This window comes from Chlorocebus sabaeus, chromosome 16, assembly GCF_047675955.1.
Source record: "Chlorocebus sabaeus isolate Y175 chromosome 16, mChlSab1.0.hap1, whole genome shotgun sequence".
Taxonomy (NCBI): domain Eukaryota; kingdom Metazoa; phylum Chordata; class Mammalia; order Primates; family Cercopithecidae; genus Chlorocebus; species Chlorocebus sabaeus.
This window is the reverse complement of record NC_132919.1, coordinates 47350584-47372093: the sequence shown is the minus strand read 5'-3', so window position 1 is coordinate 47372093 and position 21510 is coordinate 47350584. Positions and strand designations below refer to the sequence as shown.

At 42.5% G+C, this 21510-nt stretch overlaps 1 protein-coding gene and 1 non-coding gene across 5 annotated transcripts in view; both read right to left on the bottom strand.

Moving 5' to 3' along the window:
- The window catches only part of SPAG9 (sperm associated antigen 9), a 163073-nt gene that overhangs the window by 129803 nt on the left and 11760 nt on the right, over window positions 1–21510 (bottom strand). The gene's annotated exons all lie outside the window — the stretch shown is intronic.
- On the bottom strand, window positions 11254–11357 carry LOC119622232 (small nucleolar RNA U13). The gene has a single exon (XR_005238902.1). It is a non-coding gene; the product is annotated as a small nucleolar RNA U13 (small nucleolar RNA).

The window sequence follows — 21510 nt, the reverse complement described above, 5'->3', positions numbered from 1 at the left end:
ACCTCAGGTGATCTGCTTGCCTCGGCCTCCCAAAGTGCTGGGATTACAGGTGTGAGCCACCACACCCGGCTGAAAATCCCAATTTTAAATGTGTATTGAGTTTTGGTTTGGAAACATACAGCTGCCATCCTCATTTAAAATGCTAATCACAGCCATGTGCAGTGGCTCATTCCTGTACTCATAGCACTTTGGGACGCTGAGGTGGACAGATTGCCTGAGCTTAGGAGTTTGAGACCAGCCTGAGCAACATGGTGAAACCGCATCTCTACTAAAAACATGATTAAAAAAAAAATTAGCTAGGCGTGGTGGCATGTGCCTGTAGTCCTAGCTACTCAGGAGGCTGAGGCACAAGAATATCTTGAACCCAGGAGGTGGAGGCTGCAATGAGCCGACATCCCACCACTTCACTTCAGCCTGGGCGATGGAGCAAGACTCTGTCTCCAACAATAAAATAAAATAAAATGGCCAGCACGGTGGCTCACGCCTGTAATCCCAGCACTTTGGGAGGCCAAGGTGGGTGGTCAGGAGTTCAAGACCAACCTGGCCAAGATGAAACTTGGTCTCTACTAAAAATACAAAAATTAGCTGGGCATGGTGGCAGGTGTGTGTAATCCCAGCTACTGGGGAGGCTGACGCAGGAGAATCGCTTGAACCTGGGTGGCAGAGGTTGCAGTGAGCCAAGATGGAGCCACTGCACTCCAGCCTGGGTGACAGTGAGACTCCATCTCAAAAAAAAAATAAATAAAATAATAAAATAAAAAATAAAATGCTAATCATTAATATGCATCTAAAATAAATATTCCTCAGTTCTGATAAGACATCCTTAATAGCTTACACAGGGCATTGAAAGCCTAGTAGGATAAATGTAATGCTAACTTTCAAAGAATAATCAAGAATCAAGAAAAAGTAACAAGTCACTGGAAGTTGCTAAATTGCTATCCAAGAAAAATATCCATCAAATAGTCTAGTTTTGGGCCATTGTTTTGAGAAATATCACTGACAATATAGGTAACCTCATGAACAAAAGTTGCTGTAAGGTGGAATAGCTCAGAAAGCGGAACACTCATAATTACAAAAATACTTCAGAAATGGCGTAGCTCTATATAGCAATTAGCAACCATGTGAAAGTGGGAAATATTGATATAAGAATTTAAGAATGAGAAAACTGGAATAGAAACAGAGACGGTGTCATGAAATTCAAACAGATGCCAAAACACAGCTCTTGGCAGAAAAAGGTTTGGATTCATGGTCCTAATAAGAGTCCTCTTTTTTCCTGGATGAGGGTTGGAAGTATAGCATAAGGGAAGTAATGAGAATAGTTTCTTTCTCTCTATACCTAACCTTTTCATACTATCAATAAAATACTTAGGCAATATGTGGCATGGGTTACACTAAAAAGAAAGTTCTCCAACAGGGCTTTCTGCTTCCCTTCTACATTCAGAGATCTTAGTTGGGCTGGTAGCACGTGAGTTCTGCTGAACCTCATTACTCGATTTATATAGTACAAGCATTGCTGACCTTCTTTATTTTTTAATTTAATTTTTAATTTTTATTTATTTATTTTTTAGAGATGAAGTGTTGTTCTGCCATCCAGGCTGGAAGTGAAGTGGTGTAATCATGGCTCACTGCAGCCTCAAGTTCCTGGGCTCAAGTGATCCTCCCACCTCAGCCTTCTGAGTAGCTGGGACTACAGGCACATGCCACTATACCCAGCTAATTTTTTTTTATCTCTTATTTTTAGTAGAGACAAGGTCTCACCATGTTGCCCAGCCTGGTCTCGAACTCCTGAGCTCAAGCGATCCTCCTGCCTCAGCCTCCCAAAATGCTGGGATTATAGGCATGCGCAACCATGCCCGGCCCTGATCCTCTTTTTAAAGCTTTCTTGATTTACTTCAAAGAAACATATCTGATTTCTACTTCTATAATTTCCACTTAACACACAAACTAACTGAGATAACACAAAAATAGGAAACATCCCAGTCCGTCACTTTGTAGTCAAAGAAAAAATTGTCATAGTTAAGAGACTAGGAAAAAGTTGTTGTAATAGTTAAGCCACACACCTATTCACAATGCCTATTCTCCATATGTTAGGCAGTTAGGCAGTATGACGACATTTACTATAAACTAGGTCATGTCATTCATAAGATTTATTCTTAGATAAAATAACATGTTAAATATAAAACTAAAACTCTTTGTCCACCCATCCAATAGGAGTACTCACTGTATGACAGCCATCAAAGACGTACCATAAACATTGACAATGTAACATGCTAAGTGCTATAATGAAAGCAGAGAGGAAGAAGTGACTAAATCTACTTTAAAAAAGGGAAGTCGGGGCCAGGTGCGGTGGCTCATGCCTGTAATCTCAGCACTTTGGGAGGCCGAGGGCGGATCACGAGGTCAGGAGGTCAAGACCATCCTGGCTAACACGGTGAAACCCTGTTTCTACTAAAAATACAAAAAAATTAGCCGGACGTGGTGGTGGGAGCCTGTAGTCCCAGCTACTTGGGAGGCTGAGGCAGGAGAATGGTGTGAACCTGGTCAGTGGAGCTTGCAGTGAGCCGAGATCACACCACTGCACTCCAGCCTTGGCAACAGAGTGAGACTCCGTCTCAAAAAGAAAAAAAAAAAGTGGAGGGGCCACAGTGGCTCACACTTCTAATCCCAGCACTTTGGGAGGCCGAGGCGGGTAGGTCACAAGGTTAAGAGATGGAGACCACTCTGACCAACATGGTGCAACCCTGTATCTATTAAAAATACTAAAATTAGCCAGGTGTGGTGGCATGCGTCTGTAGTCCCAGCTACTCAGGAGGTTGAGGCAGGAGAATGGCTTGAACCCGGGAGGCAGAGGTGGCAGTGAGCCGAGATCGTGCCACTGCACTCCAGCGTGAGCAAGAGGGAGATTCTGTCTCAAAAACAACAACAACAACAACAACACACACACACACACACACAGAGAGAGAGAGAGAGAGAGAGAAATCGGGGACGCGGTGGCTCATACCTATAATCCCAGCACTTTGGGAGGCCGAGGCAGGAGGATTACTTGAGGTCAGGAGTTCGAGACCAGCCTAGCCAACATGGTGAAGCCCTGTCTCTACTAAAAATACAAAAATTAGCTGGGCCTGGTGGTGGGCGCCTGTAATTCCAGCTACTCAGGAGGCTGAGGCAAGAGAATCACTTGAACCCAAGAGGTAGAGGTTGCAGTGAGCTGAGATTGTGCCATTGCACTCCAGGCTAGGCAACAAGAGCGAAACTCTGTCTCACAAAAAGAAAAAAAAAAAAAGGAAGTCAACAGGCGCACCTAAACCTTGGAAATCATCACTAAAGAACTTATCCATGTAACCAAAAACTACCTGCTACCCAAAAACTATTGAAATAAAATAAAATTATATATATAATTACAATATATATAAGTATATATGTATACATATACTTTTTCATTATATATACATATATATACACACACTTTTTTTTTTTTTTTTGATACAGAGTCTCACTCTGTGACCGAGGCTGGAATGTAGTGGCATGATCTCGACTCACTGCAATCTGCCTACCGGATTCAAGCAATTCTCCCTGCCTCAGCCTCCCGAGTGGCTGGGACTACAGGTGCCCACCACCACACCCAGCTGTTTTTTTGTATTTTTAGTAGAAGACAGGGTTTCGCCATGTTGGCCAGGCTGGTCTCGAACTCCTGACCTCAGGTGATCCACCTGCTTCAGCTTCCCAAAGTGCTGGATTACAGGTGTGAGCCACCGCGCCCGGCCATATATACTATTTTTTTAAAAAGAGAGAAGTAATTTTAGCTTACTCTAAAAGGAATGGCTTGTGTAAAACTTTTACTGAGATAAAGACATTCCAGGCAGAGGTCACACAGCACATGCAAAGGTCTAAAGATGATGGCATGCCCAGGTAACTACAATTCACTATTAAAATTTGAGTCGATGCAAAGGTAAACTATAAACCAAAGAATAAGTTGAGAATCTCTCTGATTCACAAAGGGAGTAAAAAGACAAATAAGATTCCGCGGTGGCTCAAGCCTGTAATCCCAGCACTTTTGGGAGGCAGAGGCGGGCAGATCATGAGGTCAGGAGTTCAAGACCAGCCTGGCCAACACAGTGAAACCCCATCTCTACTAAAAATACAAAAATTAGCCAGGCATGGTGGCAAGTGCCTGTAATCTCAGATACTGGGGAGGCTGAGGCAGGAGAATTGCTTGAACTTGGGAGGTGGAGATTGCAGTGAGCCGAGATCCCGCCACTGCACTCCAGCCTGGGCAACAGAGCAAGACTCCATCTCAAAAAAAAAAAGAAAAAAAAGATTACATTCATCCATCCATCTTTTCAAAACACAACTTGAGCCCCTCCTGTTTTAAATATTCCATGGTACTGGGAAATGTAATAGGTTACAAGAGAGCCCTGTGTTCTATTAATTGAAATTTAACAGAAGATGAAAGGTCTTAATCATGGGTAATTGCATTTTATAAAAAAGATGGATTTGCAAAAGATCTTGCATAATTCAACAGTCACCTAATTTGAGGTTAAGGCTGATAAGAGACAACTGATATTTCTGTTACTGCCTAGGTAATACCAACATAGGATAACAGCACAACATTGGTTTACAGCTCAGTCAGGTTTGCATATAACAGGATTTCTGAAGACTTTCTGAAATGAAAAGATAACATTTCAAACTCTGAATATGAAACGAAACTTTTAACAATCACATAGTTCAAGTCTGCACTGAAATTATATATGTGAACAAGAAAAAGCACAGGCCAGGCATGGTGGCTCAAGCTTGTATAATCCCAGCACTTTGGGAGGCCAAGGAGGGCTGATCACTCAAGCTCAGGAGTTCGACGCCAGCTGGAGCAACATAATGAAACCTTGTCTCCACGAAAAACATGAAAATTAGCCTGGTGTAGTGGTGTGCACCTGTAGTCCCAGCTACTCAGAGGCTGAGGTGGGAAGGGATCACCAAGCCCAGGAGGCAGAGATTGCAGTGAGCTGAGAATGAGCCACTGCACTTGAGCCTGGGCGACAGATCAAGACCTGGTATCCAAAAAAAAAAAAAAAAAAAAAAACGAAATGAATGCTTATAAAAAGTCTAGGATACTCATTACTGATTTAATGTGACTTAACTGATTGCCAGCGGCATGACTTTATAAAGTTGGTCAACCTCTGCTACACTTGGCAAACCTTAGAATAATCATTATAGAGTTAGGCCAACACCAAATCATGGCAGGAGAGGGGCAGGGTTTTTTTATTTGTCTGTTTTTTGGGTTTTTTGGTTTTTTTTGTTTTTTTTTTTTTGCAAATTATAAAACCATATTACTCCTGGAAATTCCAGCGAGCCTTCTCAGCACAAGAATTTGTCAGATCACTCAGGTATGTTGGTATAAAATACACATACTCTTCCCCTTTTCTCTGTTTTTCTCACACACATAAATACTTTTCTTTTTAAAGGCTAGGGGCATTAAGGGCCTGTGAATTAGCTTTTTCAGCATGTATAACAACACATCTTCACTAAATACCCCTCTCCCCTTTCAATAACTAACAGGCCAGCAACAACATTGAAGTGACTTCAGACAACTCTCCTGGGAGCAACTAGACATTGTTTAAAAAAAAAAATCAGTGGACAATACAGACTTATGTCAGGAAGAGTAAGCTTTGTGATGAAGCAAAATGCTTTCAAGTCCAGATGGCTTATAGGGACTGTTTCGCCCCACTGTTCTGGGGAAAAACAAATGAATACTTTGAAAAGACAAGCTCCCAAAGTTAAAAAAAAAAAAAATTCCCTAGAGGTTGTTGCTTGTTGGAATAAAGATGCAGAAGAAAAAAGAAAAGAAAAAGAATACCCATTTAAATACTTTGACTACAGAACTTGTCTAAAAAATAATATCAAATAAAAGGCTGACTTATTAAGTGTCCATCAAGATATTATATTAAATACTTAGTTAAATGTAATTGTTTTTAAATGTAATTTCTTTTAAGAAATAAGACAGGATTGAAGACCATATTAAATAACACTCAAGGGATGTAATCCTCCCAAGTCCAAAATGTGAAAAAATTTTAACACAAATAATTTGGTTTCTTCTACAATAAACGTCAAGTGGGGAAAAAAGAAAAAAAGAACCATTATATATAAAGAGAAACTTGAGACATATTGAATCCAGTATAAATGTGTAGACTCTCTTGTTTAGATACTGATTGAAAACAACCAACTACAAAACTACATTTGTGAGACAATTAGGGAAATCTGAACACTTATTAAGTATTAAATATTATTAAAGAGCAATTGTTTATAAATTTTAGATGTGATACTGATGTTGTGGTTTCTATATTTGTTAAACAGCCCTATCTCCTAAGGATACAATTATATAGTCTTGTCTGCCTTAATATTATGGTGAAAATGCTGAAGGGAGGTAGGGAAGCACACGTGAAAAAAACATTGGCTTGGCCAGGCACAGTGGCTCATGCCTGTAATCTCAGTGCTATGGGAGGCCAAGGTGGGAAGATCACTTGAGGCCAAGAGTTTGAGAACAGCCTGAGGAACACAGAGAGAGCCTCATCTCCACAAAAAAGAAAAAGAAAAATTTAGCTGGACATGGTGGCAGACACCTGTAGTTCTAGCTACTCAGGAAGCTAAACTGGGAGGACTGCTTTAGCCCAGGAGTTCTAAGCTGCAGTGAGCTATGATCACACCACTGCGTGAAAGCCTGGGCTACAGAGCGAGCAAATGTCTCTTAATTTTTTTTTTTTTCTAAAGAAAAAATACTGGCATATTGTTGGTAACTGCTGAAGTTGAATGATGGGTATATGGGAGTTCATATATATTCTACTATTCTCTCTAATCTTCAATGTTTGGATATTTCTGTAAAAAAAAAAAAAAAAGTTGGCCAGGCAAAGTGGCTCATGCCTGTAATCCCAGCACTTTGGGAGGCTGAGGTGGGCAGACTGCTTGAGCTCAGGAAGTTGAGAGCAGCCTGGGCAAAACAGCAAAACCCCTTTTCTTTTTAAAAAACAAAAAATAAAAATAAATTTTAAAACAGTTTAAAACAAACTGGAATAAAAGTATCAGTGGTGTTTAATATGAAAAGTTTGTCCTGCCATTAAAAAGCAAATATGCAGAAAGGGGCATGTACAAAGACATTCACTGAAGGGCTATATGTAACAGTTCAAAACTGGAAGATAACTTAAATGTCTATCAACAGACAGTAGATAACAAAATTGTAATAGAGTCATACTATGGAAAATATGTAATAGAAAACTGGTGTGGTATGTGATGATGGGAATGAAAACAGGAGAGTTCAGTGGAAGTCTAAAATCACTAGTTAGTAATATTCCTAGTAAGTAAACAGTCCCATAGCAGAGTGGCCAGGTGGCCTTCCTTGCTCACCCACATAGGAAATAAGAGGTGTGTCTTCTGAATAAACTGAACCAGAGATTTTAGACTAGGAACATTCTAGGCACAGCCAGGCAGGTGCCAAATGACAAGTGAAATTACATGAAAGTCTGAAGTCTACATACTAAAAACAGTAATAGGGCCTCCTTCCTGCCTTCACCCAGGTTGCAATAATGTAGATAACTAGGCTTACCTACCACTCCACCAGCCACCCCTCAAAGAGATTATCCTTCTCTGGAAAAACTCAAATGTCTCTACGAAAGGACCACGGGATACTGAAATCTGGGTTCCCAAGAGGCAGTAAACTGTATCCAGGCACACAAAGCTTCCAACCCTCCTTTTTTAGTGCCTCACTTTTAAAACATGAAGAGATAATTAAGAATTATAAGGCACTTTAAGTTCTAGCCTGAAAGAGAGAAACCAAAACTATAAGAAATGAAATTGGGACTCTGAAGAAACAGACAAAACAGGAAACAAATGAAAACTATAATTAATATACTCAGGGACCACAGAAAAGTCATTGCTCCCATGAAACCAGAATAGTATGCTATTTTTAAAAGTAGTGAGGAGAGAAGTAAAACAAGAAAGAACACTTGGAAATTATTAAAGTATGAATTGACGAATCCAGCACTTTTTGTCTTTCTTATATACAAACTATACCTTAGGGTAACCAAACAGTTGATGAGGGGAAGTTTCCTTTACAAGAAAATTTAGCTGATAAATGTTGAAGGAATAAATGGATTGAAATAGCATCATTTCCCAACCCCTAATGATATAATAAGGAATATCCAGTTTTCCAGGTTGTCTCATAAATGTTTTTACACTCACGATCCAAACAAGGTTCATACACTACATTTGGATAATATATCTCTTAAGTCTCTTTTAAACTCCAGATCCCCAAATAATGATCCTTTTCACCTAAGTGATGATCCTATATTGGAATACTATAAAACCATTAAAAATATATAGCTATATACTTCCAGACATATTTTGTTGCCAGTTTTCAGTGAATAAAACTGAATAGGCAATTCGCAGAGAAGTAGAATCACCAGTAAATGTAAAACATGCTCAAGCACACTAGTGATCTGACAAAAGCAAATAAAAATAAGAAGTGGCAGCCAGGCGAGGCACAGTGGCTCACACCTGTAATCCCAGCACTTTGGGAGGCCAAGGTGGGCAGATCACAAGGTCAGGAGATCAAGACCATCCTGGCTAACACTGTGAAACCCCGTCTCTATTAAAAATACAAAAAAAAATTAGCCGGGCGTGGTTGGCGGGCGCCTGTACTCCCAGCTACCGGGAGGCTGAGGCAGGAGAATGGCATGAACACAGGAGGCAGAGCTTACAGACAGCCGAGATCTCGCCACTGCACTCCAGCCTGGAGGACAGAGCGAGACCTTGTCTTAAAAAAAAAAAAAAAAAAAAGTGGCGGCACGGTGTAATCCCAGCATTTTGGGAGGCTGAAAGGGCAGATCATGAGGTCAGGAGTTCAAGACCAGCCTGACCAACATGGTGAAACTCCATCTCACTTGATCTTAGCCAAAAGTCAAGAAACGATGAAACCCCTTCTCTACTAAAAATACAAAAATTAGCCAGGCATGGTGGCGCATGCCTGTAGTCCCAACTAGTCGGGAGGCTGAGGCAGGAGGATCACTTGAACCTGGGAAGTGGAGGCTGCAGTGAGCTAAGGTCGTGCCACTGCACTCCAGCCTGGGCGACAGAGTGAGACTCCGTCTCCAAAAAAGGAAAAAAATTTATATATGTACATAGTGATATATATATATATAGTGATATATATGTATACACATGTATAGTTATATATATATGTGTGTGTGTGTCTGTGTGTATACATATATATAAGGTGGTTTCACATCTGTAATCCCAGAACTTTGGGAGGCTGAGGTGGGTGGATCACTTGAGGTCAGGAGTTCAAGACCAGCCTAGAGAACATGGTAAAATCCGGACTCTACTAAAAACACAAAAACTAGCCAGACATGGAGGAGGCGTGTGCTTGTAATCCCAGCTACTTGGGAGGCTGAGGCAGCAGAATTGCTTGAACCCAGGAGGCAGAGGTTGCAGTGAGCCAAGATTGCTCCACTGCACTCCGGTCTGGGTGACAGAGCAATACTCTGTCTCAAAAAAAGAGAAGAGAAGAGAAGAGAGAAAAGAAAAGTGTTGGCAAAGATATAGGAAAATAAGAAGTCTTTTCTACTACTGATAGGAATATAAATCACTGCACTCCTTTGACAAGCAATGTTACCGTATCCAGTTAATTTTACAAATATATATCCTAAAACCTGGCATCCTATTTCTAAAATATATACCTTTGAGAAGATCTTACACATGCACCGAATGTTACTGCAACAACATTTGTAATATATAATGTGGTAATGAAGATGGATAGTGGTATAGTCATGTGATAGAATACACAGCAGTTAAAAGGAAAGAATTAGATGCATATGTATATCAACATGGACAGATCAACAGATTAAAAAAATAAAATGCAAGATTATATAAGAATGTAACAGTGTCATATTGTGAAATACATACGTGGTCTCTGACCCAGTTTCCTAACATATAATTCCTAAAATCCTTAGAATTTCCAGAGAGATGTCTTTTTGTACATTAATGAGTAGATTCATGGCTGGCAGCCCCTATGTAGTAGCTTAAGGATGGGAGCTGGTCATTGGAAAGACCAAAAGCATAATTAGAGGGTTAGGACTTTCAGCCCACCCCACACAACCTCCCGAGAGGGGAAAAGGGCTGAAGGTGAAGTTGATCACCAATGGCCAATGGTTTCATACCTACATAGTGACGCCTCCATAAAAACTCAAAAGAACAAGGTTGAGAGATCTTCCAAATAGCTGAACACATGGAGGTTCCTGCAGGGTGACATGCACAGGGAGGGCATGGAAGCTCTGCACCACTAACCCCATACCTTGCTTTACGGATCTTTTCATCTACATCCTTTGTAACAGTAAACATAAGTGTTTCCCCAGGTTCTGTGAACCACTCAGTAAATCAACTGAACCTGAGGAGGGAGGTTGTGGGAACCCCGGTTTATAGCCAGTTGGAGACTGTACTGGACACAGAGGATTCATCAGAAATAAAAGACAGTAGCTGGGCAAGGTGGTACATAACTGTAATCCCACTGATTCAGAGGCTGAGGCAGGAAGACAGCTTGCACCCAGGAATTCAAGATCAGCCTGGGCAACACAGCAAGACCCTCATCTCATGAAGAAAACAAATTATAGTATCTATATTATACACACACACATATATATGTACATATATATATATGGCAGGTTGGTCAGAAGCACAGGTAAAATAACCTGAGTCTTGAGATTGGCATAAGTGTTGGCGGTAGTCTTGGGGACTGAGCCCTCAAACTGTGGGATCTGACACTATCTCCAAGTAGACAGTGTCAGAATTAAGGTAGATGACACCTAGCTGGTACCTGATGCAGAACTGATTGCTTGCTGGTAGGGAAAACCACTCCCATATTTTTTATTTGTTTGCTTTTTAAGATAGGGTCTCATTCTGTTGCCTGGGCTGGAGTGCAGGTGACACAATCCCAGCTCACCACAACCTTGACCTTCAGGGCTCAAGCATTCCTCCTGCCTCAGCCTTCCAAGCAGCTGGGACTACAGGCACATGCCAACACGCTCAGTTAATTTTTGTAATTTTTATAGAGATGGGATTTCATCATGTTGCTCAGGCTGGTTTCAAACTCCTGGGCTCAAGCAATCCACCTGCCTCAGCCTCCCAAAGTGCTGGGATTATAGGCATGAGCCACTGCACCTGCCCTCCCCCACACATTTGGTCACATAAGTCTTCTATGTTTTTTTTTTTTCAGGTCTGATGGGTAATGTGCCAATGTTGTAACAAGGTTCAAGGGTGGCATATCTCACACACCTGCATGAACACCCAATCATCATGCTCATGAACTACAAAAAGAGCAAGCTGATTGTTTTTGGTGTGACAGCAGAAGAAAGACAGTTAATGGGTTTTTTTTCCCACTCTTAAGCAATGGTTTCTGAATTAGAGGGAAGAGTGAGGCAGTTATAATCACAAACGCTCTGAGAGATTGTTTTCCAAACACACAGGCCCTGCCTAGCAGCACTTCTTCCACCCAGAGTCTCACAAGCCTATGGGGGTAGATGGGTTTTCTTTTTTTTTTTTTGAGACGGAGTTTTGCTCTTGTTGCCCAGGTTGGAGTGCAGTGGTGTGATCTCGGCTTACTGCAACCTCCGCTTCCAGGGTTCAACCAATTTTCCTGCCTCAGCCTCCCCAGTAGCTGAGATTACAGGCATCCACCACCACGCCAGACTAATTTTCTATATTTTTAGTAGAGACGGGGTTTCTCTGTGTTGGCCAGGCTGGCCTCAAACTTCTGACCTCAGGTGATCCGCCTACCTCGGCCTCCCAAAGTGCTGGGACTACAGTCATGAGCCACTGTGCCCGGCTAGATGGGTTTAAAGAATTGGCTACCTTGGGCCAGGCACGGTGGCTCACACCAGTAATCCCAGCGACTTGGGAAGCCAAGGTGGGCAGATCACAAGCTCAGGAGATCAAGACCATCCTGGCCAAAATGGTGAAACCCGGTCTCCACTAAAAATACAAAAATTACCCGAGTGTGGTGGCGTGTGCCTGTAGTCCCAGCTACTGGGGAGGCTGAGGCAGGAGAATTGCTTGAACCCAGGAGGCGGAGGCTGCAGAGAGCTGCGATCACACCACTGCACTCCAGGCTGGGTGACAGTGAGACTCCATTTCAAAAAAAAAAAAGAATATGATGTACCATTAATACAGTGAAAAAGTGGCCGGGTGTGGTGGCTCACGCCTGTAATCCCAACGCTTTGGGAGACCAAGGTAGGCAGATCACCTGAAATTGGGAGTTTGAGCCCAGCCTGAACAACATGGAGAAACCCTCTCTCCACTAAAAATACAAAATCAGCTAGGCGTGGTGGCGCAAGCCTGTAATCCCAGCTACTTGGGAGGCTGAGGCAGGAGAATTGCTTGAACCCAGGGGGTGGAGGTTGCGGTGAGCCGAGATAGCACCATTGCACTCCAGCCTGGGCAATAAGAGCAAAACTCTGTCTCAAAAATAAAAAAAAAAAGGAAAAAAAAAAAAAAAAACAGTGAAAAAGTAGTATGTTCAAAGTAACTTGTGACATCATCTCAGCACTCAAAAAGTTTCAGATTTTGAAGCATTTCAGATTTCAGATTTTCAGATGAGGAATGCTCTACCTGTGCTATGTTTGCTACATCAGTCAAGTGATGCCTTACTTTGTTATGCAGTTTTCTGCTTCTGTAGGTATATGGCCAACATCTTATATTTCTGACTTTAATTTACAGATCTTTAATCCTGACACTGTGGTTTTTGCTTCAACACTTGACTCTGTTATGAAAATATTCTTCTATTAATAATAAAAAAAAAATTCACTAGAAATTGTTACCTTAAAAAAGAACTGAACGGGTGTGGTGGCTCATGCCTGTAATCCCAGCACTTTGGTTGGCCGAGGAAGGCGGATCACCTGAGGTCAGGAGTTCGAGACCAGCCTGGGCAAAAAGGCAAAACCCTGTCTCTACTAAAAATAAAAAAAATTAGCCAGGCATTGTGGAATGTGCCTGTAATTCCAGCTACCCAGGAGCCTGAGGCAAGAGAATTACTTGAACCTGGGAGGCAGGAGTTGCAATGAGCCGAGATTGTACCACTGCACTCCAGCCCGAGCAACAGAGCAAGACTCTGTCTCCAAAAAGAAAAATAAAAAATTAAATAAAATAAGGGTAAATAAGCACTTCGCCCTTAAATGCTTCTTCAGTATGTCAAGGTAACAAACTTTAAGGCTTGAGACATTTAATTTGGCTGTTTAGAAGTCTGTTTAATTCCTGGCCCTTGGCTAGGTTAAGGATGGTTAAAACTGAGCCAATTACAGACTGAATTCCTAACTCAAGATAAAAGTATTTTTTTTAAGAGTTAAAACTAGGGTCGGGCACAGTGGCTCACGCCTATAATCCCAGCACTTTGGGAGGCCAAGGTGGGCAGACTGCTTGAGCCCAGAAGTTTCAGATCAGCTTGGGCAACATGGTGAGACTCTGTCTCTACAAAAAATACAAAAAGTAGCTGGACATGGTGGTGTCTGGCCTGATGCCTATAATACTTGTGACAGTGCCTGTCGTACCTGCTACTTGGGAGGCTGAGGTAGAAGGATCACAGGAGACTGGAAGTCAAGGCTGCAGTAAGCCATAATCATGCCACTGTACTCCAGTCTAGGACAGAGAGACCCTGTCTTCAAAAAAAAAAAAAAAAAAAAAGGCTAAGTGCAGTGGCTCACACCTGTAATCGGGCACTTTAGGAGGCCAAGGCGGGAGGATCACCTGAGGTCAGGAGTTCGAGACCAGCATGACCAACATGGAGAAATCCTGTCTCTACTAAAAATACAAAATTAGCCAGGCATAGTGGCACATGCCTGTAATCCTAGCTAATTGGGAGGCTGAGGCAAGAGAATCACTTGAACCCGGGGGGCAGAGGTTGCAGTAAGCCGAGATCGTGCCATTGTATTCCAGCCTGGGTAACAAGAGCAAAACTCCATCTAAAAATAAAAAAGTTAAAACTAAACAAAGCCAAAAATGAGTGTATAATTTCTGCCAAATGTGTCCCAAATCACATCAAACAAGTTCAAGTGGACTATTTTCATACAGAAACCATAGGCAATCATTTTCTTTAAAAGTTACCCTTATGGGCTGGGCACGATGGCTCATGCCTATAATCCCAGCACTTTGGGAGGCCAAGGCAGGCGGATCACGGGGTCAAGAGATCGAGACCATCCTGGCCAACATGGTGAACCATCATCTCTACTAAAAATACAAAAATTAGCTGGGCTTAGTGGCGCGCAACTGTAGTACCAGCTACTCGGGAGGCTGAGGCAGGAGAATAGCTTGAATCTGGGAGGCAGAGGTTACAGTGAGCCGAGATCACGCCACTGCACTTCAGCCTGAGCGACACAGTAAAATTCTGTCTCAAAAAAAAAAAAAAAAAAAAAAAATTACCCTTCTGGTTTTACAAAAGTCTGGTTTGATCCTACACTTTGAAAAACCCGCTTTACCTTTAAAAAGGTATTTGTTTTGCCATTATCTGACGCCTGGCAAAAAATAAAAATAGAAGGCCGGGCGCGGTGGCTCAAGCCTGTAATCCCAGCACTTTGGGAGGCTGAGACGGGCGGATCACGAGGTCAGGAGATCGAGACCATCCTGGCTAATACGGTGAAACCCCGTCTCTACTAAAAATACAAAAAACTAGCCGGGCGAGGTGGCGGCGCCTGTAGTCCCAGCTACTCGGGAGGCTGAGGCAGGAGAATGGCGTAAACCCGGGAGGCGGAGCTTGCAGTGAGCTGAGATCCGGCCACTGCACTCCAGCCTGGGTGACAGAGCGAGACTCCGTCTCAAAAAAAAATAAAATAAAATAAAAAAATAAATAAAAATAAAAATAAAAATAGAAAACAAACAAAAAAGGTATTTGTTTCTGACAGGTAGCAGTAACAAGACGTGGCTAGGCTAGAACAGGTAACTGAAAGAAAATTCAAATTGAGAAGCTCACAATTAAAAACAGAAATTTGATTTATACCATAATAGTCTTTTTTGGGGGGAGGGGCGGGGGGCGGAATTTCAATATTGCTGCCCAGGCTGGAGTGCAATGGCTCAACCTCAGCTCACTGCAACCTCCGCCTCCCAGGTTCAAGCGATTCTCCTGTCTCAGCCTCCAGAGTAGCTGGGATTACAGGCGCCTACCACCATGCCTGGCTAATTTTTTGTATTTTTAGTAGAGACAGGGTTTCACCATGTTGGCCAGGCTGGTCTCAAACTCCTGACCTCAGGTGATCCACCATCCCTGGCCTCCCAAAGTAATGAGATTACAGGCATAAGCTACTGCGCCTGGCCTGTACCATAATAGTCTAGCAGAGGCTTTTAACCAATATAGATTTCCATACCCCAAAAAATAATTATTTTTCTTTAGAACAAATGTTTTCTTCAGAAATAAATGTCATTTTACTAACCATTTTATCTGTTACTCTAAGGTACTGCTGAATCCTGATTAGAAAGGTCTAACGTGGGCCATGCACGGTGGTTCACATTTGTAATCCTAGCACCTTGAGAGGCCAAGGTGGGCGAACTGCCCGAGCTCAGGAATTTGATACCAGAGTGGGTAACATGGTGAAACCCTGTCTCTAAAACACAAAAAATACAAAATACTAAAATACAAAAAATTAGCCAGGCATGGTGGCACACGCCGGTAGTCCTAGCTACTTGGAAGTCTGAGGCACGAGAATCGCTTGAACCTAAGGGCCAGAGGTTACAGAGAGCTGAGATCACAACACTTCCAGCCTGTTATCCAGTCTGGGTGACAGCGTGAGACTTTGTCTACAAAAAAAAAAAAAAAAAAAAAAAAAAGAAAGAAAAAAATAGAAATGTCTAACATAAGAGACTAAACAAAGAGTTAAAATTAAGTTTTGGCACTCAATCTTCATTTGTATGGAAATTTTTTTTTTTTTTGAAGTGGAGTCTCACTGTGTCACCCAGGCTGCAGTGCAGTGGTATGACCTTCGTTCACTGCAATCTCCACCGCCTAGGTTCAAGTGATTCTCACGCCTCAGCCTCCCCAGTAGCTGGGATTACAGGTGTACATCACCACACCTGCCTAATTTTTTGTATTTTTAGTACAGATGGGGTTTTACCACGTTGGCCAGGCTGGTCTCGAACTCCTGACCTCAGATGTACTGCCCGTCTTGGCCTCCCAAAGTGCTGGGATTACAAGCATGAGCCACTGTACCCGGCATTATTAATATTATCACTATTATTTTTAGAGATGGGGTCTTGCTATGTTGCCCAGCTGGCCTTGAATTCCTGGGCTCAATCTCTTTTGAGTAGCTGGGACTTCAGGCGTGTGTCACTATACCCGCCTTGAATTCCTACAATACTTCTGAAAGTAATTCCAATGATCTTAACATTTAGATTTTTTAAATGCATAAATATTTATAGAATAGTATGTGTATAACAATGTAAGTAAAGTGTCTGAAATAAGTCTGAAATAATTATATCCAGGAGAAGTCATAGTTTTTCTGTATATGCAAAAGTGAAAGGACTTATTGAAAAACTTTTTGGAAGTTTTAGCATAACTTGGCACCAGAAGTAAGAACAATAATTTGAATGCACAAAGAGAACTTGAAATGGTTAGTCTTAGCAATCTGACCTTTAGCATAGTCATCCATCCAACCAACAAATTTCTGTTAATTATCTACTGCATCTTAGTTGGTGGGAGAATAAAAGCAATAGGTTACTTTGACATAGCATTGAAAGTGCTATAAGAAGGCAAGAGGACTGTAAGCTGTGGAAGGATACAAAATGTGCCCAATCCACACTGGATTGTTAAGGCTTTCCAGAATTGAAACCTGAAAGATAAATAAAATTAGGCAACAGAAAAGAAGAGAAAGTGAGTGCAAAGCAAAGGGATAGCTTTTAGGAAGGCCTGGAGAGAGAATACTTTTTGCAAACCAAACTCAAAATGTTCAGTATGGCTCAAAAAGAAACAGATGAAACTGACAAGATTGGGGCAGCTAAGATCACAAGGTCTTGTATGTTAGGAACTTAAGTCATTTTCAAGAGCTTTAGAAAGAGCAACTGGCTAGGCACGTGTGCCTCACATCTGTATTCTCAGCATTTTGAGAAGCTGAAGTGAGAGGACCACTTCAGCCCAGGAATTCGAGAGAAAGCCATTAAGGGCTTGTGGAATGATCTGATCAGATTTCCATTTTGGAGAGATGGGCGGTTTATAGGTTGGCCATACCGGAAGCAGAAAAATCAGTTATGGACTAGTTTTAGTTGTCCATTCATCTATTCAGAAAAATTTCCCTGGCACTTTCTATGTGCTAGGTACTGGGATATAGTGGTGAATGACAAACTTCCAGGTCTACGGAGTTTGCATTCAGGGTGAGAGAGATTGGTGGCCTGTACCAGAGTAGTATAAATGGATTTAGAAAGTAATGAGATTGCAGCAATATTTAAAAGTTGAAAACAAAAGAAAGTAGCAATGGGAATGAGGAAGAGTTAGGGATGGTAACCTGATTTCTGGCCAGGTAGATGGTAGTATCATTCAAGAAGATAGGGAACAAAAGAGAACCAGATTTGGGAGATAAGTTCAGTTTTGGACACATTGGGAGATATTCACGCCTGGTAAACAATCATAAGATGAATGTGAAATTCCAGAGAGAGATCTGGCCTTAAAGTTCTTAGCAGGCTATCAGTTCCATGAGTAAACAATCATAAGACGAATCTGAAACTCCAGAGACAGATCTGGCCTTAAAGTTCTTAGTAGGCTATCAGTTCCATGAGAGAAGGACCTTGTCTGTTTTACTCACCACTGTATGCCCAATGGGCACAGTATCAGGCACATAGTTGGCACTCAATGAAAGTATCTATAAGGCCGGGCGTGGTGGCTCATACCTGTAATTCTAGCACTTTGGGAGTCTGAGGCGGACGGATCACACAAGGTCAGCAAGTTCAAGACCAGCCTGACCAAAATGGAGAAACACCATCTCCACTAAAAATACAAAATTAGCCAGGTGTGGTGGCACATGCCTGTAATCCCAGCTACTCAGAGCTGAGACAGGAGAATCGCTTGAACCCAGGAGGTGGAGATGATGGTGAGGTGAGATCATGCCATTGCACTCCAGCTTGGGCAACAAGAGTGAAACCCCATCTCAAAAATAAATAAGTAAATAAATAATATCTGTTAGATGAGTGGGTTAAACATTTTGGAATAATCAACAAACGGTAATTGAACCCCTGGGAATAGAGGACCTTAGAAAAAATGCCCAGGAGTACAACATTCATCTGAGTAAGAGGAATCCACAGAATGGTCAGGTAGGTAAGAGGAAAGCCAAGGAATTTCAAAGTCAAAAAACCTAAATATAATGTTTCTCAGAGGAAGAAGTAGCCAAAAAACACTGCTGAGACATCAAGTATGAGAAGGAATAGGACAGAAAACAAGAAAGGCATTTATGAGAACTTTTCTGAATGTTCAAGAATGAGTAGGAGACAATCTGAATATGTATCTAAAGTTTCAGATCTAAATAATTACCTTATAAGATGAAATGAATTATTTGCTGCAAGAGCAGCTTAATCTTTTTTTCTTCCCTTTTATTCCCCAGTAGCTTGAAAAAACACTTAAAGCTTAACCTTTATTAACTTGTTTATTCCATCTAAAGTGTCTACCTCTTCACTGCTGCTTGCTTGGTTAAAAAAACTAAAATTATGGCCGGGTGCAGTGGTTCATGTCTGTAATACCAGCATTTTGGGAAGCAGAGGCAGGAGGATCACTTGAGGCCAGGAGTTCAAGGCCATCCTGGGCAACACAGCAAGATCCCCCCGACTCTACAAACGGGCACACACACACACACTAGCTGGGCATGATGGCATACACCTGTAGTCCCAGCTACTTAGGAGGTTGAGGTAAGAGAATCATTAGAGCCCAGGAATCTGAGGCTGCAGTGAGCTATGATCACTCACTCCACTGCACACCAGCCTGGGTGACAGAGTAAGACCGTGTCTCAAAATAAATAGATAAGAAAAATAAAATTAAAAAAAAAAATTTTAAGTAAAATAAAGTGCCTGCCACTCTAGTCTTTATCCCATCACCCTGTTTATTTCCTGCATGGCATCTATCACCATCTGTAATTAACTGGTTTGCTTATTGTTTATTGCAATATGAACTCCAAGAAAACATGGGCTACCTTCCCTGTCTGTTTCATTAGTGGCTACATCCCCAGGGCTTAGAACAGTGCCTTGCTCTGCCAGGCGCGGTGGCTCACGCCTGTAATCCCAGCACTTTGCGAGGCCAAGGCAGGTGGATCACCTGAGGTCAGGAATTCGAGACCAGCCTGCCAACATGGTGAAACCTTGTCTCTACCAAACTACAAAAATTAGCCAGGTGTGGTGGTGGGTGCCTGTAATCCCAGCTACTCAGGAAGCCGAGGTGGGAAAATCACCTGAAACTGGGAGGTGGAGGTTGCAGTGATCCGAGACCAAGCCACTGCACTCCAGTCTGGGCAACAGAGCAAGACTTCATCTTAATTTACCAAAAAAAAAAAAAAAAAAAAAAGGCCGGGTGCAGTAGCTCACGCCTGTAATCCCAGCACTCTGGGAGGCTGAGGCTGGCGGATCACAAGGTCAGGAGTTCAAGACCAGCCTAGCCAATATGCCTGAAACCCCGTCTCTATTAAAAATACAAAAAGTAGCCAGGCATGGTGGTGTGCACCTGTAGTCCCAGCTACTTGGGAGGCTGAGGCAGAAGAATCGCTTGAACCCGGGAGGCGGAGGTTACAGTGAGCCAAGATCCCACCACTGCACTCCAGTCTGGGCAAGAGTGAGATTCTTTCCATCTCAGAAAAAAAAAAAAAAAAAAAAAAAAGGAAAAGAACAGAGCCTGGCTCAATAAATAAATAAATATTTGTTCTTTCTAACCATCTACGTTTCTTTTTTTTTTTTTTTTTTTTGAGACGGAGTCTCGCTCTGTGGCCCAGGCTGGAGTGCAGTGGCCGGATCTCAGCTCACTGCAAGCTCCGCCTCCCGGGTTTAGCCATTCTCCTGCCTCAGCCTCCCGAGTAGCTGGGACTACAGGCGCCCGCCACTTCGCCCGGCTAGTTTTTTGTATTTTTTAGTAGAGACGGGGTTTCACCGTGTTAGCCAGGATGGTCTCGATCTCCTGCCCTCGTGATTCGCCCATCTCGGCCTCCCAAAGTGCTGGGATTACAGGCTTGAGCCACCGCGCCCGGCCCCATCTACGTTTCTATTTTATCCTTCCACCTACTTGGGGAAATGGGATAAGATAGAACTAGAAAATCATAAAGTTCCCATCCAGCTCTTTAAAAGAAACTGTAGGAAGGCCGTTCGCAGTGGCTCACGCCTGCAATCCCAGAACCTTGGGAGGCCAAGGCAGCAGATCACTTGAGACCAGGAGTTCGAGACCAGCCTGGGCAACATAGTTCGATCCCCATCTCTACCAAAAAATAATAATAATTAATTTAATTAAAACTGCAGGAAGAACAAGAGAGAAAACACTTTAAAGGGCAATAATAGCCGGACACGGTGGCTCACTCCTGTAATCCCAGCACTTTGGGAGGCCAAGGTGGGCAGATTGCAAGGTTAGGAGTTCGAGACCAGTTGGCCAATATGGTGACACCCCATCTCTACTAAAACTACAAAAATTAGCTGGGCATAGTGGCACACGCCTGTACTCCCAGCTACTCAGGAGGCTGAAGCAGGAGAATTGTTTGAACCCAGGAGGTGGAGGTTGCAGTGAGCCGAGATCATGCCACTGCACTCCAGCCTGGGCAACAGAGCAAGACTCCATCTCAAAAAAAAAGCTTAAAAAAAAAAAAGGCAATAATAGACAGGGCATGGTGGCTCACACCTGTAATCTCAGTTACTTGGGAGGCTGAGGTAGGAGGATAGCTTGAGCCCAGGAGGTTGAGGCTACAGTGAGCTGTGATTGCAACACTGCCCTCCAGCCTGGGCAATAGCATGAGACTCTGTCTCAAAAAAAAAAAGGGAGGGGGGCAATAATAGAATCCAGAATCACAAAAATTCTAGGCCTGTACCCCAAAGGAAATCTGATCAGCAGGTAAAAGAATTTCTCAGGCTCTATAATCCTGGCAGAACAGGTAAACAAGTCAGAAACAAGATATCCTGGAAATGAGAAAAGTAAAAAAAAAAAAAAAAAAAAAAAAAAAAAGATGGCCGTGGGGCAGTGGCTGGCACTGGTTATCCCAGCATTTTGGGAGGCTGAGGCAAGCAGGTCACCTGAGGTCGTAAGTTCAAGCCCAGCATGGTCAATATGGCGAAACCCTGTCTCTACTAAAAATACAAAAATTAGTTGGTCGTGGTGGCGAGCACCTATAGTCCCAGCTACTCAGAGGCTGAGGCACAAGAATCACTTGAACCCAGGAGGTGGCGGATGTGGTGAGATGAAATTGTGCCACGACACTCCAGCGTAGGTGACAAAGTGAGACTCTGTCTCAAAAAAAAAAAAAAAAGTTACTAGCAAAAATATTAAATGTA